This window comes from Hemicordylus capensis, chromosome 3 (genome assembly GCF_027244095.1).
Source record: "Hemicordylus capensis ecotype Gifberg chromosome 3, rHemCap1.1.pri, whole genome shotgun sequence".
NCBI lineage: Eukaryota > Metazoa > Chordata > Lepidosauria > Squamata > Cordylidae > Hemicordylus > Hemicordylus capensis.
In genome coordinates, this window is record NC_069659.1 from 143,315,823 (window position 1) to 143,333,352 (window position 17,530).

Genomic DNA, 17,530 nt, shown 5'->3' on the forward strand with positions numbered 1-17,530 from the left:
TCGCCCAAGTGCCTGTTCTTGCAGCCTTCCTGCATAGAGCATTCTTACTTGCTCCCCTTAGTCTGTTACAATCATGAAAGAGTAGCCCCTGGGATAATGGGCTAGGTCTCCAGCATGGTGATGACCATTTTCCGTACAATGAGAATACTACCTCATGTATTTTTAAATTGGTTCCCTCAGATGATTCTTCTCATGAGCAACACTAGGGAGCAAATATACCCAACCAGGGAAGAGGCTGGGCCTTGCTTCCCCAACATTTCTGTGAAAATAATAAAACTTGGCTGCTCCAGAATCCCTGCCTGTGGCAGTCCCTCCAACCTGTACATGAGTGCTGCATACCAAATATGTGCTCCCCACCTGGAGAATGGATGTCTTGTTCATGCTGGCTAAACCACAGTTATAGCTGTGCCAGCAGTAGGAAATAACACTTCGGTGGAAAAACCTCAGTTGTCTGTGTTGAACCTTAGAGATAACCAAAGGTTCAAATTGGAGGTTGGTGAAGCAAATTGGAGGTACCTTTTGGCCCGTAACTGTGGTTTCACACATCTGGGCATAATGGAGTTACATCCTTGGCCACAATTAACTGTGGTTAGCTGTTATGTCTGAATGAAGCCAGTGAGTGAGGCCCAAGCCCAAGGAGGCCCAAGACTGCAACAGTTTGTACACAAAGATAAGTGAGGTGTTTGTGCCTACTGTGTCACTCGCACACCAATTATGATGTAATTCTAAAGCATCTTTCCTAGCAATTGTGTACATAAAGCAGTGATTTAGTTATGAGGGGAAAGATAGGGGGCTCTTTGTGAAATCCACAAGCCCCACTTCCTGATTTACTCAAATTTTCAGCAGATACCCCCCCCATAGATACCCCCCCTCAAAATAGAAGCTGGGGGGGCTATCACAAAAGGTAAGGAGGTTGGACCCCCTTGTTATTGTACCACTGATTTTTTTTTAAAATAAAATAAAATTAATATCATTACTTCATGGATCCCAATATGGCATCCAAATTGCTGGTGTTGTGAGAAAAGTAGTGGTATAGCACCAGTTCTTCTGAAGAGTTCCAGACTAATGCTTCAACTAACTCAGTTCCACCATTCATGCATAAGTAGGGGGAAGGGGCAATTTTGATGCCCCCCTTCTCCCAGAAGCAGTTTGTGTTTGCACCCAAATATATCTCTCTGAGGGCTGCACAACCCTCAGGAACATATTTTTGGGTGGCACAGACATGAAGTTGTCAAAATTTGCTTCCCTCTGCTGTATGTGTGATGGAAATCTCACTGGAGGTTAGTCAGTGAGATTTTCATAGACAGAGAACAGTGGCTGTCCTCTCTGTGACAACCTCAACTCCGATGCTATAAGCCAAGGGACAGAACTGTGGTCAAGAATATTATACTGTCTTTAGCCTACTTTCCTGTAGGCTTATGAGATCACCCAACATTCTGTGTGTGTGTGTGTGTGTGTGTGTGTGTGTGTGTGTGTGTGTGTGTCCCTCCTCACCCAATCAATTTTGCAATGCTTGAACCAATGTGAACCAAATTGGGTACAGTTGCAAGGACACCTCAACAGTGTGGTTTGTGATAATGTCATCCACCCCAATTCAAGATAGCAGACAGGTAAAGCTTTGAGGCATAATTGGCCTAACTTGTGAACTGCCTAACTGATTTGAACCAAATCTGCTACAGCTGTAGGGACGCATAGGAAAGTCTCAGTGGCATAGTTTGTAATGATGTGATCCATCCTGATTCAAGTTGGTGGACATGTGAACATTTGAGGTGCAAGTGGGAACAGATTCGGACCAAATTAGGTAGAATTGTACATAGGGACATCTCAAACTCATAGTTTGAGATGATGTTATCCACCCCAATCAAGATGGCAGTTGCAAGTGAGCTAATTTGTGAACTGCCTAATTGATCTGGACCAAATGTAGTCCAGTTGTAGGGATAGTGAATGGAATGTAGGCAGATTAGTTCTAACTAGAACAACTTGTTTTATTGGTCATTTTATCTTTTGTAAGCTGTCCTGATACTTTTTGTGAAAGTATGGGATATAAACCTTTTAAATACAGTAAATAAAATATACTAGTGGAGAGTACACATGGGTTCAAAGCCTGCCTACATCAACCTCTGCACAGCTAAAAGCCTGACCACACCTGATACCCAGCTGATTTTTTTTAGCATGACAGGTCCAAACTACATAAGATATTTGATTACTCACATTTATTCAAAACTTTCACAAATTGGAACAAAACTTATGTAGAGATGCTGTAACTAATTTTATGTTTTATTTTGGAATCATGTTTTTATTGATAATTTTTTAATAACGATAATGTCCTATGATAAGTGGTTTACGTATCCATAAAATGTTTGAAAGGTATAATCCATTCAAAAAAGATTTGTGTTGCAGAGAAGGTTTCATGCTAGAAACAGCTATGTCTTCATTTACATGGGTGATGAATAGATACTGTATGCTTGAAAGGTGTTTAGTTAATTTCGTTTGAAATGTTAGGTTTTTCCAAATAAGAAATATTTAGAGGAATGTGAAGATTTTCACTGATAGTTAATCTAAATTCAAGGAGCAGTGGTAAGTGATGTTAGTAGATCTTTATATCATATGGTTTTGAGCTCTTCTAGAAACAAGCCTAGTAAAGTAAGTCTGTGATAGTCCTAATCCCTAGATAAATCTGTGCCTGGAAAGTGGATATCTTGATATCTTTTCTATAAAGTGTGATTCCTCGAATAACTGGATTGGCATGTATAATATTAGCTAAGGGCTTTACTGAAATAGTGCAGGGGCTGGAGATTGGACAGTCTTGTTTAGTGCCCACTGGATATCTTTTTAAAAAGTGAATAATGCTTTGGTTGCCATAGAAGCTTGATAAAGCTTGATAAGTCCAGTTATCATGTGCAGATATTTGGACCCCATACTAATTTATGTAAATCAGAAGAAAGAAAGAAACAATTTGAATGTATTGATACACATCCTTGAGCAGCCAAGAATAGGATGTCCACAGGATGTCCACAGGAAACTTGGTTGTATTGCTAAACAGCATTTGACACTTTACGTACTGAATTAGAGAGTTGCTACTGTATGTGACATAAAATGTATTTGGAAGTTTTTGACATAATTGCTGGTCACTTCAACAATTAACCAAAAACCAGTCCTCTGCCCAAATCCTTTGAAAAAATTCAGGTAGCTTCCTTGCCCCAACCCGGCACTACCACCAACCCCACCCCGCTCTAGGACACCCCTTTCCCCCCAACGTGAAGCAATACACCCTTCACGGGGAAAACCTTAAAGACACGTAAACTTCAGAAATTCACCAAAAATCAGCCCTCTGCCTAATCACTCTGCAATTGGGGTGGTAGCCTCCACCCATTAGGCACTACCACCCCACCCCACCCTTTTGGCACAGATCCCACGTTATGCCCCTATCTGCCCCAAAGACACTAAAACTTCAGAAATTCACCAAAAACCAGCCCTTTGCCCAATCCCTCTGCAATTGGAGTGGTAACCTCCACCCATTAGGAACTACCACCCCACTCCACTATTTTGCCCCTGGCACCCGAAATTCGAGCAGACGTCACATCCAACCTTTTTGCATTGAAGTCAATGGGATGCAAAAAGGAGGGAAATTCAAATAGACGTCATAGCTCAAAATGGAGGGGGGGGGAAGAAGGCAAAAAAATGGAGGTCCGAATCACCCGAATTTTCGGGCCCGAAATTCGGGTGATTCGGCTCGTGCCCGAAATTTCTTGGATCTTTTCGTGGGTGATTCGGTTCAGCCCCGAATCACCTGAAATTCGCTGTTTCGGGCACAGATCGTTCTGCGCCCGAAACGTTTTGCACATCCCTATTCCTATGTGCAAAAAGGGATGGGGACGGATACAATGTACACATAACCCCCAGTAAATAGATCCAGCACCAAGGCCAGGCCAGTGGAACCAAATAATTAATAGTTACCCAAATCACAGGGTAGGTCTGCATTATGAACAGCTGCTTCAAGTGCACCATGCTCACAAAGTGATATTCCAACATCATCCTCCTCCTCCTCCTCCTCCATCATGGCTATGTGGTCAGGCAAGATTTGGAAGGCCCCAGGGTCAGAGGCTGAAGCACAAGCGCTAAGATAGTAGTCCAGGCCTCCACTGCCATCCATTGCCAGTGGGTGGATATCACTGTGGTGGATATCAATTGTGGTGGATATCACTGTGTGCATGCCGATGTTTATTTTATTTTTATTTTTATTTATTTAACATATTTGTATTCTGCCCAAAACATCCATTTCTGGGTGGTTTACAGTTACTATGTTAGAAGCATGTATTTATTATTATTATTTATTTATTAGATTTATATACTGCCCTTCCAAAATGGCTCAGGGCGGTTCACGGTGTACACAGTGTACATAGTGTACACAATGTACACAGTGTTAGGATGTCAGTCATTATATATTTAAGGAAAATTAAATGTTGATAAGAATTTCTTAGCAAGATGAAATTAATGGCTATAATTGGAGGGATAATTTTTTTTTCCCTGGAAGCCAGACCAAGGTTTTGGTAGTACTCCATCTAAACTGAAGAAAAAGCTCCCTTGTTATTCTGGAAGAAATTAATGAATGGCTTGGTTCATCTAGGGGGGAAAATGTAAGGAAGGGAATAACTCTAACTAGTTCTACGACTATTATCTGAATACTCATTTAGCTAAAATCTTTGTTCATTTGTTTTACTTTATCTTGAGAAATTTTGTTTATGCAATTTAATTTCAGGAAACATTTGTAGAAACCTGAAAAGCAAACATAATGTTTTTCACTTTCTACTATTAGCAAATACAATTTTCTGAGGTGATTAAGAAATCCCACAGGCTTTGTCTTTGTTGGAGAAGTATTGTATTCTGTCTAATGATATTTTCTGTTTTATTTTAGAAGTTTGAGCAATGTTGAATGGAATGTTTTGTGTACAAGGTCAGAGTAAGAATAGTACATTGTCTCAGCCTGCCTTCCTCTATACAAATATTTCCTGCAGATGTCATTCTGAAAAATACAAGCTTCTCAAATGAAATTATGTCCAGGAAGCCCCTGTAATTATGCCCTTAACTACTGAGTATTCACTTAATTGATTACGGACCATTCTATTCTGAGGATTAAATTAAAGGATGATTGACTATTCATTATATAAAACAATTTCCTCTTTACTGCATTTGTTTTAAAAAGGACATAGGTATCCTAGACTTCAGTGTTGTCCTGTGCCATCATCACATACCAATTATAGGAACAAATCAATTTCTGACATGTTATTCATATATTTGTTTGTTTTTCATTTCTGTGCTTGTATATCTAAGTATACAGTTGCTGCTTTTACCAACACAAGCAATACACATCCAGGCATTTTTATATGTACAATGGAGCTGTATAGATTACACATTATAAGAAATGCTTTTACCATTAAAAGAATAGCCCTGCTGGATCAAACCAAAGGTCTATCTAGTCTGCATCCTGTTTCCCCACAGTGGCCAATTAGATGCCTCAGGGAAGCCCACAAGCGAGAGATGAAAGCATATCTTCTTTTCCGATGTGCAACTGGTATTCAAGAGCATACGGTCTCTGAACCTGAATGTAGCATTTAGGCATCACGCATTGAATGACTTGTCTTCCATATATATATCTCATCTGTTTTTTAAGCCTTGTGAGCTAGTAGCCATCAACACATTGTGATGTTTTCTCTTCACAAGCCTCACAACCCCTGGGCATACAGGCCTCAGAAGGATGAGGAAGGTTCTAAACACCCTGTTCCTCCTACATCTGCCAGGGAGAGGGAATACCCTGCTCCTCTCCGAGAGCCCATACAGGCAGCTACCCTCCATATCCACTGACCTCCTCATCACTGGCTTCAAGCCCATTATATATGTTCACAGGGTCAGCCACCATCCTCCTTAGCCCCTCCCCTGCCTTCCATTCCCACCCTCCTGTATTCCACCTGTTAGCCCTTAAAGAGGCTGCCTTACAGGACTCCATTTCTCCCCCTAGATCATCATCCAGGGGCGGATTACGTTTTTTTGCCACCCATAGGTAAAAAGGCTTCACCGCCCTTTTACCTTAAGCAAAAAAGGCTAGCCACTCCCACTCCACCCTTACTGCAGCCGCTGCTGCCCACACAGAGGGTGGGCAAAATCTGCTGCTACTCAAATTTTGCCGCTGTAGGTAAATGCCTACTCTTGCTCTCCATTAATCCACCACTGCATCCAGGGTCTCTGCAGAGGGGAGGGATCTGATAGCTCCTGCATGCAGCTGGGCAATGGCTTGTCAAGCCATTCTGGCCCAGTCAAGGGTGGCCGCCCTCCCTGCTTTTTCACCCTGCCCCGCCTCTGAGCATGGTTGCTGTTGGCTTCATGTGAACAACCCCGGCTGTTAATCTGCTCACCATCTGGTTGGGTGAGTACCCCACCCTGCTGGGAGTTGGAGGAGTGTCCCAGCACACATCTTGTAATAGCTAATGTCATAGTCAAATATGGTGGCTACTGTAATAATCGTTGTGTGAAGAAGGACTTATTTTTGTCCATCCTGAATCTCCTGCCAATCAGTTTTATTGGCTGACCTCAGGTAGTAGAGTTGTGTGAGAGAGTGGAAAACATTTTCCTCCACTTTATCCAAACTATGCATAATTGTATAAGCTGCATTCATATGCCCCCTTAGCTATTTTTTTCAGAACTAAAAAAAGAAACAAACCTCAGATCTTATAGCCTTTCCACAAAAAGCAGGTGCTCCAGCCCTCTGATCATTTTGATTGCCCTCTTCTGCACCTTTTCCCACTCCACAATATTTTTTTTGGAAATTGGAATTGTAGTGACTGGAATGATTAACAGTATTCCAAACATGGCTACACTATAGAATTGCATAAGGGAATTTGAAAATTAGCAGTTTTATTGTCTATCTGTTTTTTTTAATGCTCCCTTGTGTAGGATTTGCCCTTTTCACAACTGCAACACAGTTGACATTTTCATTCAATCATCCACCATGACCCCAAGATTTCTTCCCAGTCAAACTCCATCAGTATATGTGTGAGCTGAGATTTTATACCCCAATGTGCACTTTTCCTTTACTTACACTACCCCATCTATTTTTCAGCTGTATGAGAGTAGAAGAAGGGCTGTTCCTTCCCAGAGAGGCTGCTACACCAAAGGCTTGTTCTGCAGACGAGTCTGAGGGGAATGGGGAAGTTTTTCTCTCCTCCCTCCAAAAGTACTTTTCATGTACAGAAATATGTCCCAGAGGGCTCTGCAACCCTCGGGGATGTGTTTCTGCAAGCAAAAAAGACTTTTGGAGGGAGGGAAGATAAGCTTTCCTATCCTCCTTTGCTCCTTAACTACGGAGCAAGTCTTTGCTGCAAGTGTGCTGCAGCCTCTCTGCAAGTGCCTTTCTTCCATTCTATGACTGTACAAGAGGTACATTTACTATTTTGTTGCTCATTCATCTGGTTTGGGGAGAGAGTTTTGGAACTCTTCATAATCTGTTTTGATTTTTTACAGCCTGAGTATTTGGTGCCATATTCAAATTTAATATGAACAAAAATAATCAAATGGAATATATATTATTGATTTTTTTGATACCTTTTATACTGGTATTCCCCTCTCATTGCTTTCAGTTGGAACTATAACTGGTGTCTTTAAACAGCCTTTCAGCTCTACCTCCCATAGCAGGGATTATGGATGTGCATGGAATGGCATTTGTGTTCCATTACGAGCTTGGAAAGGAGTGCAAATGCCTGGATTATTCCGTAAGATCAACTAGTTGAGCTGGTCATCACAACGGAATGGGCTCGGAACACTCTAAATGCTCCGGATGCCATTTTGGACTCCAAAATGGCACTCTTCAGCCCTCTGTGCACATGTGGCAGCCATTTGTATTGTGATGCTGACCACACAAATGGCTGCTGTGTATGTGCAGAGGCCTGATTAGCGTCATTTTGGAGTCCAAAATGGCACTTGGAAGATTTCGAGTGTTCCGACTCCGAACATGATCATTCAATTCTGAGCTCAGAACAGGCCCCTTGCTCTGCTTACTGGGCAAAGATACACCTTTTTAACATGGTGATTCTCTTTATTTAGCAGGGGGAGAGTAACTGGCCCTATCTATCCCTAGCACAGTACCTCCAGTAACTGCTGCTGGTGTATTATGTATTGTTTCTCTATGTAAATTGCTTTGGAAACATTTGTTGGAAAACGGTATATAAATATTTGTTGTTAGGAACATAGGAAACTGCCATATACTGAGTCAGACCGTTGGTCCATCTAGCTCAGTATTGTCTACACAGATTAGCAGTGGCTTCTCCAAGGTTGTAGGCAGAAGTCTCTCTCAGCCCTATCTCGGAGATGCCAGGGAGGAAACTTGGAACCTAGATGCTCTTCCCAGAGCGGATTGTTGTTGTTGTTGTTGTTGTTGTTGTTGTTGTTGAAGGGCATTCTGTTCCAAGCTCAGAACACTCAAATGTTTCACAGAACATTCAGACCGTTAGGGAGAGCATGGCATTATAGATTGCAGCTGCTGAAGAACCATAATATAGAACTCCATGGTTGATTCAAATTGATAAATGCTTTGGGGTTAATTTTAATATCTTCTATATAGAGAGAAGAAACAAACTAGTGGGGGGCAGGGGGGACAAAACAGCAGTGGCAGGCAGGAGAAAACGATGGCGGGGTGGGTGAGCGGGCAGAGAAAATGGTGGCAGGCGGTGGAAGAAAACAATGGTGACGGGCAGGCAGGCAAGAAAGCAGTGGTGGGCAGGGAAGGAAATCGGCAGTGGGCGAGGGGGACTAGAGGCGCAGATGCTCTGCACCCAGCCCAGCTAGTATATATTAAAGAGTAAGGGCTCTTTAACCTTCTTGTATATTATTCTCTATTAGATATATTAGGTGCTGTCTTTTCGCAGGTATGTTTAATGCTGGTATTTTGCTCTATGTCATAGTGAAAAAAACCATGAAATGAATTAATAAGATCCAATTACAGAGCATACTGCTGCTCTAACCATAAGTGCTATTAAAGTGTCTAATTAATTTTTACTAATTGGCAATCACCGGGAAAGGGAGAGCAGAAATACACCACTTTTCATTGCCACTATGAAAGCAGCCAGGCACAGCACCGTAGATAAAGTTTTAATTTCATAAAGGTGGCAATTATCCATGATACTGTGTGTAATAAAATTCCTGATATCACAACTACACACTTGGTGTACTGTTGCAGAAAACTAATGTTTACTGCCACATTTTATCTAAAAAGCTTTTGGATAGAAAGGTAACATGTTATTGAACTATTGTAAGACAAGGTAGATTCTGAATAATAAATTGTGTAATGGAGCAATGCTGCTCTCTTTTAAGTGGTTTGTTCACTGTATGAAGAAGCTGATAATTTTTATTGGAGTTGCACTTACATGAAAGTATATTGCACTGGAATAAGTAAGACTCAGGCTTGTCTCCATGTGCATCTGCGAGGTGGGTTGGGTGCAGGGCCACCTCTGGGGGATCTGGCGCCCCAATGCAACATGCTGTTGAGCCCCCTTAGTTATAGTAAAAAATAAAAATTTGAAATAAATACAGTTAGTGTGTATTCAAAATTTCATACATAAAGATTTTACTTAATTATGCACATAACATTGTATATAATATAATTATGTATATAATATGATTTAAAAAGGAGAAATAAAAATGTTCAAATATGTGAAAATCTTTCTGTAACAGATAAAGCATTTCCCCGCTGCACCTTAAGTGGCGCAGCAGGAAAATGCTTGACTAAAAAGCAGAAGGTTGCTGGTTTGAATCCCGGCTGGTACTATATCGGGCAGCAGCGATATAGGAAGATGCTGAAAGGCGCTGTGATGAGTCTCTCTGGGAAGGATTGAACTAGTGGGCAACTCCCACCAGGGCCCCTCCCTCCCCTTCTTCCATTCTCTTCCCTCCCCAGTCCGTCTCATTCCGTGATATCCTGGTCATTCCGAGTCTACGACCGAAGGAACTGCCTCCAGCCTCTGACTGTGGGGCCACCGCACGCTCCACAGCTCTGATAGGAGCTCTGATAGGGTGCCGCCTGAGTTTCTTCTGTGATTGGCCAAAACCAAAACTAAAGGCAGTTGCGTCTTTCTCTTCACACCAGCATGAAGATCATGCAAGCAGTGGCGCTCAGTGCCCTCCAGCAGGTGATGCCCCGATGCGGCGCATCGTCTGCTTACCGGGATGAGCCTGCCCTGTGGGTGGGTGGCTGTTCCACTTAATACTACATTGGGGATCACCTCTTTTGAAATGTTCCCTTCCATACAAAGTTTCTTGGTAGAAAAATTGTAGCAAAACAGGCAATGGACTGAGCTAGAAGACTTTTCCTAATTTGCTGCTGTTTTATTGTTTTATTGATAGGATTTTTTTTTAAAAAAAACCTGGCTTATTTAAAAATGACATTCCTTCAGCTTCACTCTGAAGTTGTGCAGTCATTTGCACCTTTTAGGAGTCCATCTTCTTTCTCTGCCTTGCTGCTGCTGTTCATCCATTTGTTTTGTTTTTGTTTGCAAACCACTAACAGTATTCAGGAATTATGTTGTTCATGTGTTCAGCCAGGGTGGATTTGATTTAAATCAAATCAATTTAAATCACTATTCAGTAAGACTGGATTTAGATCATGGTTTTTTACATAAAGACTCATTCTTGCTGGTATAATCTTAATATTTACAACCAGATGAAGGTTTCATTTTTGGTCCTCTTCAAGACAGAAAAATTGCCCAAAATAATCTTACAGAAACCTCTGGGAGAGCATGACATTGTGAATGGATTAATGGAATTCATTTACCAAAAAATTTAAACATTGTATATATACAGCCTCAGGCTATATAATTAAAAACTAATCCTTATCTCATGATGAATACCTTTGGACTATAATGTATCTTAAATAGAAAACTATCTTTAGATAGATTTTTTTTCCTAAAAATGCATCTTATTTAAAAAATCTGATTTAAAATTTAAAAATCTGATTTAAATTTTAAAAAATCCGATTTAAATTTTAAAAAATTCATTTTTTTTTTTAAAAAAATCATTGGTTTTTATCCACCCTGTGTTCAGTGGTCTGTACTAGGGATGTGCACAAAATGGATTTTGTATTCTGCTTCGAGCTCGAAACAAAATGCAGATGGTGTTCCATTTAAACAGTGGTCAAACCAGTTGTTTTAATGAAACAAAACTCAAAACCTTCAGAGTGTCTTGGTCATAGGGAACAATGTGAAAACCCCCAATACCCCATTGTTCCCCATGGGTAGCTCCTAGGGACACCAAAATGGGTTGTGTGGTACGGCATGATGGATGCTACCTACTAACTAACCCACAAAAGAAATGGTCAAGCAGGTGACATTTAACAAATTTTTAACCTTTCTCCAAAACCCCCATAAGATCCTATGGGGGTTTGAGGGAAAGGTTATTTAAATAATAATAATTGCCTGCTGTCCCATTTATTTTGTGGATTAGGTAGTAGGTAGCATCCATCTTGCCCTACCACACAACCCATTTTGGTGTCCCTAGGTGCTACCCATTGGGGAACAATGGGGTGTTTTGAGTTTCCTCATTGTTCCCTAAAGCCGAAACAAGTTCCACTCACAGAGTACACAATCAAGTTTTGCATTGCAATTTGCAATGCATTTTGCAACTCTGCCTTGAAAAACACCGTGGAAGCACCCAGTAATAGGGAATCCCTCCCTCCCAGCACAGCACACAAATTTCAAACACAGTCCAAAACAGCTAAAAAAGAATCACTGACCCAGAATCCACTGCCACCCACAGTGCCTGAGCTGCAGTAACATCATTGGCACAAGTTGCTCTCTCTCACAAAGTTATGACTTGCTGCTTCCTAGGGTTGCAACAGCTGCCACTCCAGCAGCTCAACTAGAGCAACTTCAGCCACATTTTGACTGAGTGCTCCTTGCAATGCAGATTGCAGAGCAAACCAGAGCAGTGAGCGAAGCACAAGTTAGTATCACGGCCAGACATGAAGCTCATCATAGCAATCACCAAGAAATATTTCAAACGGAGAGAGCGAGCTGCCACTGTTCCTCACAACACTGTCTCACAAACAAACAACAACTCAAGGAAGGAAGGCATCCAAGTTCTGCCTTTGTCAATCTGAGATCCAGCAAAACCAGATAGTTATAGCATCAATAGCACAGCAGTGCTTAGAACAGAAAACAACAAAACCAGACTTTCCTTCCTCCTCTCCTGATATATCCTCTTCAAGAGAGAGACAATATAAGGGCGCTCTCTGCTTCCCAGTCCCTTTGAATACATTTTGAAACTCCTTCCTTTTGTGTCCCCCACCTTCTCCCTCCTTCCAGCCAATGGGGGCACAGTTACCCATAACAACACTTGATTTGTATGATAACAACCCAACCAAGAAGCAATGAGATCGCAAACCAATTGGAAGCCACTGCCAGAAAACCAATTAGCAAGGGAAAAACAGGCCTCCAAAATGGCACTCAAAACATCAAAACATTTCAAATCAAAACAGGGTTGTTTTGTTCTGAGCATGAAACAGGCCCTTTATTTAAAGGGCATTTTGTTTCGAGCTTCTAGGAGTACTGTACCATTTGATTCTGCTGCCTGGGTAGACCTTAAGCAAAGTGTGCCATCGGGTCAGTGTTGACTCCTGGTCACCAGAGCCTGGTGACCACAGAGCCACAGAGTGGTTGTCTTTGGTAGAATACAGGAGGGGTTTACCATTGCCTCCTCCTGCGCAGTATGAGATGATGCCTTTCAGCATCTTCTTATATTGCTGCTGCCTGATATAGGTGTATCCCATAGTCTGGGAAATATACCAGCTGGGATTAGAACCGAAAACCTCTGGCTTGGTAGTCAAGCCATTTCCCTGCTGCACCATTAGGTGGCTTATGGGTAGACCTTACATTTAATTAAATGAGGATAGGGTGGCAGAATTTTTAGGTTTTTGAGAGAGGACTGCATAAGTGCTGTTCTGCCCTCCACCAGCAATGTAAAAAAAAAAAAGATCCCTCCCCCCCCCGGCCCGGCCAGTGCATGCCATCAGATTTGTTACATGTACATGCAGGCACGGAGCCAACCAAGCGGCAGCTTGGGTCCAGCCCTGCCTGGAGGCCCCTCTGACGATGTCCCGCGTGCGTGATGCCGCACACACGGGTCGTGCCTGAGCCCCAAGATAAATCCCCTCCCCTGCCCATGAGCGAGTGCTTGCCCATCCTTTTCAGGCAGCGTTTGCTGCCTGAAAGCATCTCTTCCCCTTTCTCTCTATCTCTCTTGCTGCCTGAAAAGGATGGGCAAGCACTTGCTCATGGCTCTTAGTAGCCCAGGCATGGGTGGGGGGGTTCATTCGGGGCTCTTCCAGAGCCCAAGCCACACCCCGCTGAGGGCTTCAGCAGCCCCTACCATTGGCGGCCCGGGTTCTTTGAATCTGTTTGCACAATGGTGGCTATGCCCCGTGTACATGGTATTTGAAGCAGTAATCCCATGAATTTTGAAGAGGAGAATTGTGTACACATCTGAAAACACATGCCACACAGCCCCTGACCACTGCATTTTTATGAACGTGGATATTAGCACCCCACTTAAGAGTTAACCCTATAAATACCAGTACACATGAAGCAAATGTATTTGCCATATAAAGTATGCATTGGCCCTTAAATGGCCTTAAAGCTGCTTCCCGTTCTTCCTTGATCATTATGTGAGTAAACAAGAAATGTCATAATACATAAATTCCCTGCAAATCTGATGTTCTTCCTTACATTTGCTTCAAATTTCCAAGTGCTATTATCCTTTCAATCTGTACAGGCATATATACCTCTGATGCTATGCCATGTTTTTAATTTATAATATGCATAAATGCTTTCAACTGAGTAAAGGAGATGTCTATTATATGAAATATTATTGTACTGAATCATTACAAGTACAAATAATGACCCAGTAATGAGCACAGCCATCATATATCACATTCCAACGATTCTTCAGCAGAGTTCTGGGTGAATAACTTCACAAAATTAGCTCATGGGTTTGATTGAATGTGAATAATACTTTCTGGTGGATCATGTGAAGCCACTCAATGTAAGTTGGAAAGAACCAGTTCCTGGGGAGTGTGCACTCCTAGTGGGTGTGTCATCTAAACCTGCCAAAGCCCAGTTCCCGAGGCAAACTGCTGACATTCTCCTGATATTCTCCACCCAACTTCAAATCTAGGTTACAACTGGGTGGGTGTTGAGCAGGAGAGGGAAATGGCACTGGCAACCTGGCATGTTCAGAGGACACAAAGCATGCTCAACTTCCACCTCACACCAGGAGCACATGCTTTCCAGGAACGCCTGGTTCCCTTCTACTTGCTTTCTGGTGGTCATGATGCTGCCTCCAAATTCCAGAGCTCTGCTCACACTCAGACTAGTACTGCTTCCAAGTCCTGTGTACTGTCTTGTCCTCAGAGTTTAAAGCTTTCCATAGTTGAAGACTCTGTGAACTGTCATCCACTCAAACCTGTTTTGTATTGACTCATGCCGGTATAGCAACCCATACACTGAATAAGAAACAGGTTTGTAAAAGCAGCTTTTTATTTTACATCTAGCTCTACATCCCAAGCACTTTTCCTTATCTGGGAAAGCTAAATAATTGATTAAAATTAAGACTGCAATATAGCAACATATGATAGGAATTTTGTCATTGACTTCAGAGAAAAGAGGTCAACAATCTAAGTTATTTTGAGTGATTGGCAGTCAAATCGTATTACCATTCCCACCCTTTTTCCATTCATGAAAGCTGTTGCTTCAGGTCAAGAAGCAACAGCATGTTGGTGTTCTGGAAGAAAGTACCAGGCAAAAGGGGTAGGACAAAAAGGGCAGTTTTTAAGCAAACAGGAGACCTTCAATAAGCTCAGAATAGTAATATGGCAAGTTGAAAAATTCGTAAGCCACTGAGTGGAATCTTTAAATTGTAAAATTATGTATTGCAAGGAAGCTCTTTATCTTCAACTTCATGTGAAATGGTTACCTGAAGTAATCTCATTTAATGGAGCAGGAGAAGAACAATATCTTCTGTTCTAATTAACATTTTATAGGAAGACAGAGAATCCCTTGTAATGAAATCGTTTTATATATACTGGTTTGAAAGGGATTTATTAATTGCAGACCCACATCCAGGCCTAGGTAATAGCAAGTTTGTGCCATTACAAAGGAAATGAGGTAATCGAATATATTCATTTATGTATTGAATGCATATATTTTGGATACTCTTGATCGTGGAAACATTAAAACACAATTACAATTCAACAGAGCTTATCAGGCTTTTAACAGGCAATTGTAAGATAATATGTTTGTCAGATGGGTTTAAAAGTAATTAGCAAAAGATACAAATGCAGTTTTTGGCTTGAAGGTGGCAGATTCTCAGGAGCCCTTCAAATGATCATAATGAATATTCCATATTTGACCTTGATCTTCATGCCAATGTCAAGGCATTTCATCAAAAGTTCTCTTTAGCAGATATTTTCAGAGTTGGGCACAGAAAAATGAAGGAGTCCAATATATGTAAATAGCTACTACCTTTCTCCTATGACAAAATATAATCCTGTGCATTTAAGGGATGGACGTATGAGCAAATTTGTGAAAAATTGCAAGATACAATTTCAAGGTGAAAAGTGTTTATTTTTTTATAATGTTATACTGGGAAGGTTCACACAATTCCAATATAATATATGCTATATCATGCTAGTTGGACAGGAATTTGAGATTCCTGAGGCGTGTGCAATCCCATGGAACATGTTGTGTGAATCCAGCCATTGCTGGGAATCTCAGACTGGCACCGTGCCAAATTGTCATGAAGTCAAGATGGTCAAGCTACTTCAGATCTAAAATAACTGATTTGAGTGGATGTTGATTTAATGCAGTGCTAATCTGAGATTACCAGTAGTGGCTGAGTTCACACAACATGCTCCACAGGAGAATGCACACCTTGGGAATCTCAGATTGTCATCAAACTAACCTGAGGTTGATTGTATGAACCTGCCCATTGAGTCCAAACTCGTGCAACCCTCGGGAACATAATTTTGGTGACACATAGTAGGCTTCAAAGAAATGGGAGATTGTAAAAAATCACCTGTTCCCCACATGTGATAAGGCATAGCTTTAGTGTGGAATTTAGCACTAGCACACTGCTAATCTTGATGTTCAGACTCTGTTCAGACTCTGACTAAAACTACTTTTTCTGTTGAAGTTTCCATTCTGCTATTTCATCACCACTTTATCTGGCTTTCCTAGTACAAAGCCTCTTTAAAAATGTACAGCCTTTTCCCCAATCCCAGAAGTACACACATTTCAAATAAGTCCCATTAATTTTAACAGGACTCACTTCCAAATTAGGTTGCAATCCTGTGTATATGACAGTAGGCACCACTGAACAGTGGGACTCTTCTTAAAAACTATTATACAGGCATGGTAGTGCTTATAGAGTTAAAGTGCCCTATAAAACCAGAATTCTGTTGTTATAAGACTTAAACATTTAATTGGTCATAAATCCAAACCATCTAATCAATTTGTGTGAACTTTGGCAGGGAGCTAAGGTGAGAAGCACCACCCACTCATTAAATGTATGCAGATCAGTTGGCAAATGATCATGATTAATTATGTCACTGTTGCATAATGCTGCAAGAAGTAGGAACTCATCTGAATGAGCATTGGATCTGCTTCATCCACATCACCCCCCTCCCCCAACTTTCCCTGTATGTGCTCCTTGTACTAGCAATGCCCTGCTGGTTCAGGACCAATACAGCGGTATTATGCCAGCAATGTTCATTTGTGTTCTGGTATATCATTTTGCTTCCCTGCCTTGAGATTTAACAGCGATCCTATCCTGCCCAACAGTAACCCATAGATAGGACCTCTAAGTTCTCATTAAGAGGAATAGTTTTCATTAGTATGTGAGGCATTCTTCAATATTATATTCTTCAAACAGGATTGAAATCTTATTGGTTTTATTGTTTTAAAGTTGTTCTTAGCAGTAATGTTCTCATCATATTGTTTTCTGTCTGGATTTTTTATTTTATTTTAGTGGCTTTCAGATTGCAGGGTAAATTGCAATTTGGTCACATTCATATGACTATTTTATCATGTAATCATTAAGGGAAAAATGAACTAATCTGATCCAGGTCTTGGCTAATGAGATTTTATAAAGTTTAATGTTTCAGAAACAAAGCACTTCAAAATGGCTGTTGCAATAGAAATAAACTGCTCAGTAGTTTCACCACACAAGGTGACAAAATGAAAGATAATATTATAGGATGCCTGAGTCAATTTGCAGTTTCTAATATATGATTTAATTCTCAGTCCTAAATGTTGTTAGGGCGGAGAGGTGGGAGTAAGCAATCTATGAGTACTGTTAATTAAAAATAATTTATTTTAAATGCATTTAAATTTGCACTGAAAAGGAAAAAAAAGTTTGAACTGCTTCAGAAAAGACAGTGTTGTGGTGTGTATGTGTGTGCATGCATGTATGCACATTTAAACTGTTATGTTTGTTC

General features: G+C 41.1%; 1 protein-coding gene and 1 long non-coding RNA gene across 3 annotated transcripts in view; one reads left to right on the forward strand and one right to left on the reverse strand.

Moving 5' to 3' along the window:
* The window catches only part of LOC128349346 (uncharacterized), an 89,578-nt gene extending 79,663 nt beyond the window's left edge, over positions 1-9,915 (reverse strand). For both annotated transcript variants that reach the window (XR_008318766.1, XR_008318764.1), the window contains exon 1: positions 9,414-9,915. This is a non-coding gene — a long non-coding RNA (uncharacterized LOC128349346). The remainder of the gene's footprint in view (positions 1-9,413) is intronic.
* NALF1 (NALCN channel auxiliary factor 1) overlaps positions 1-17,530 on the forward strand; it is a 410,074-nt gene that overhangs the window by 107,825 nt on the left and 284,719 nt on the right. The gene's annotated exons all lie outside the window — the stretch shown is intronic.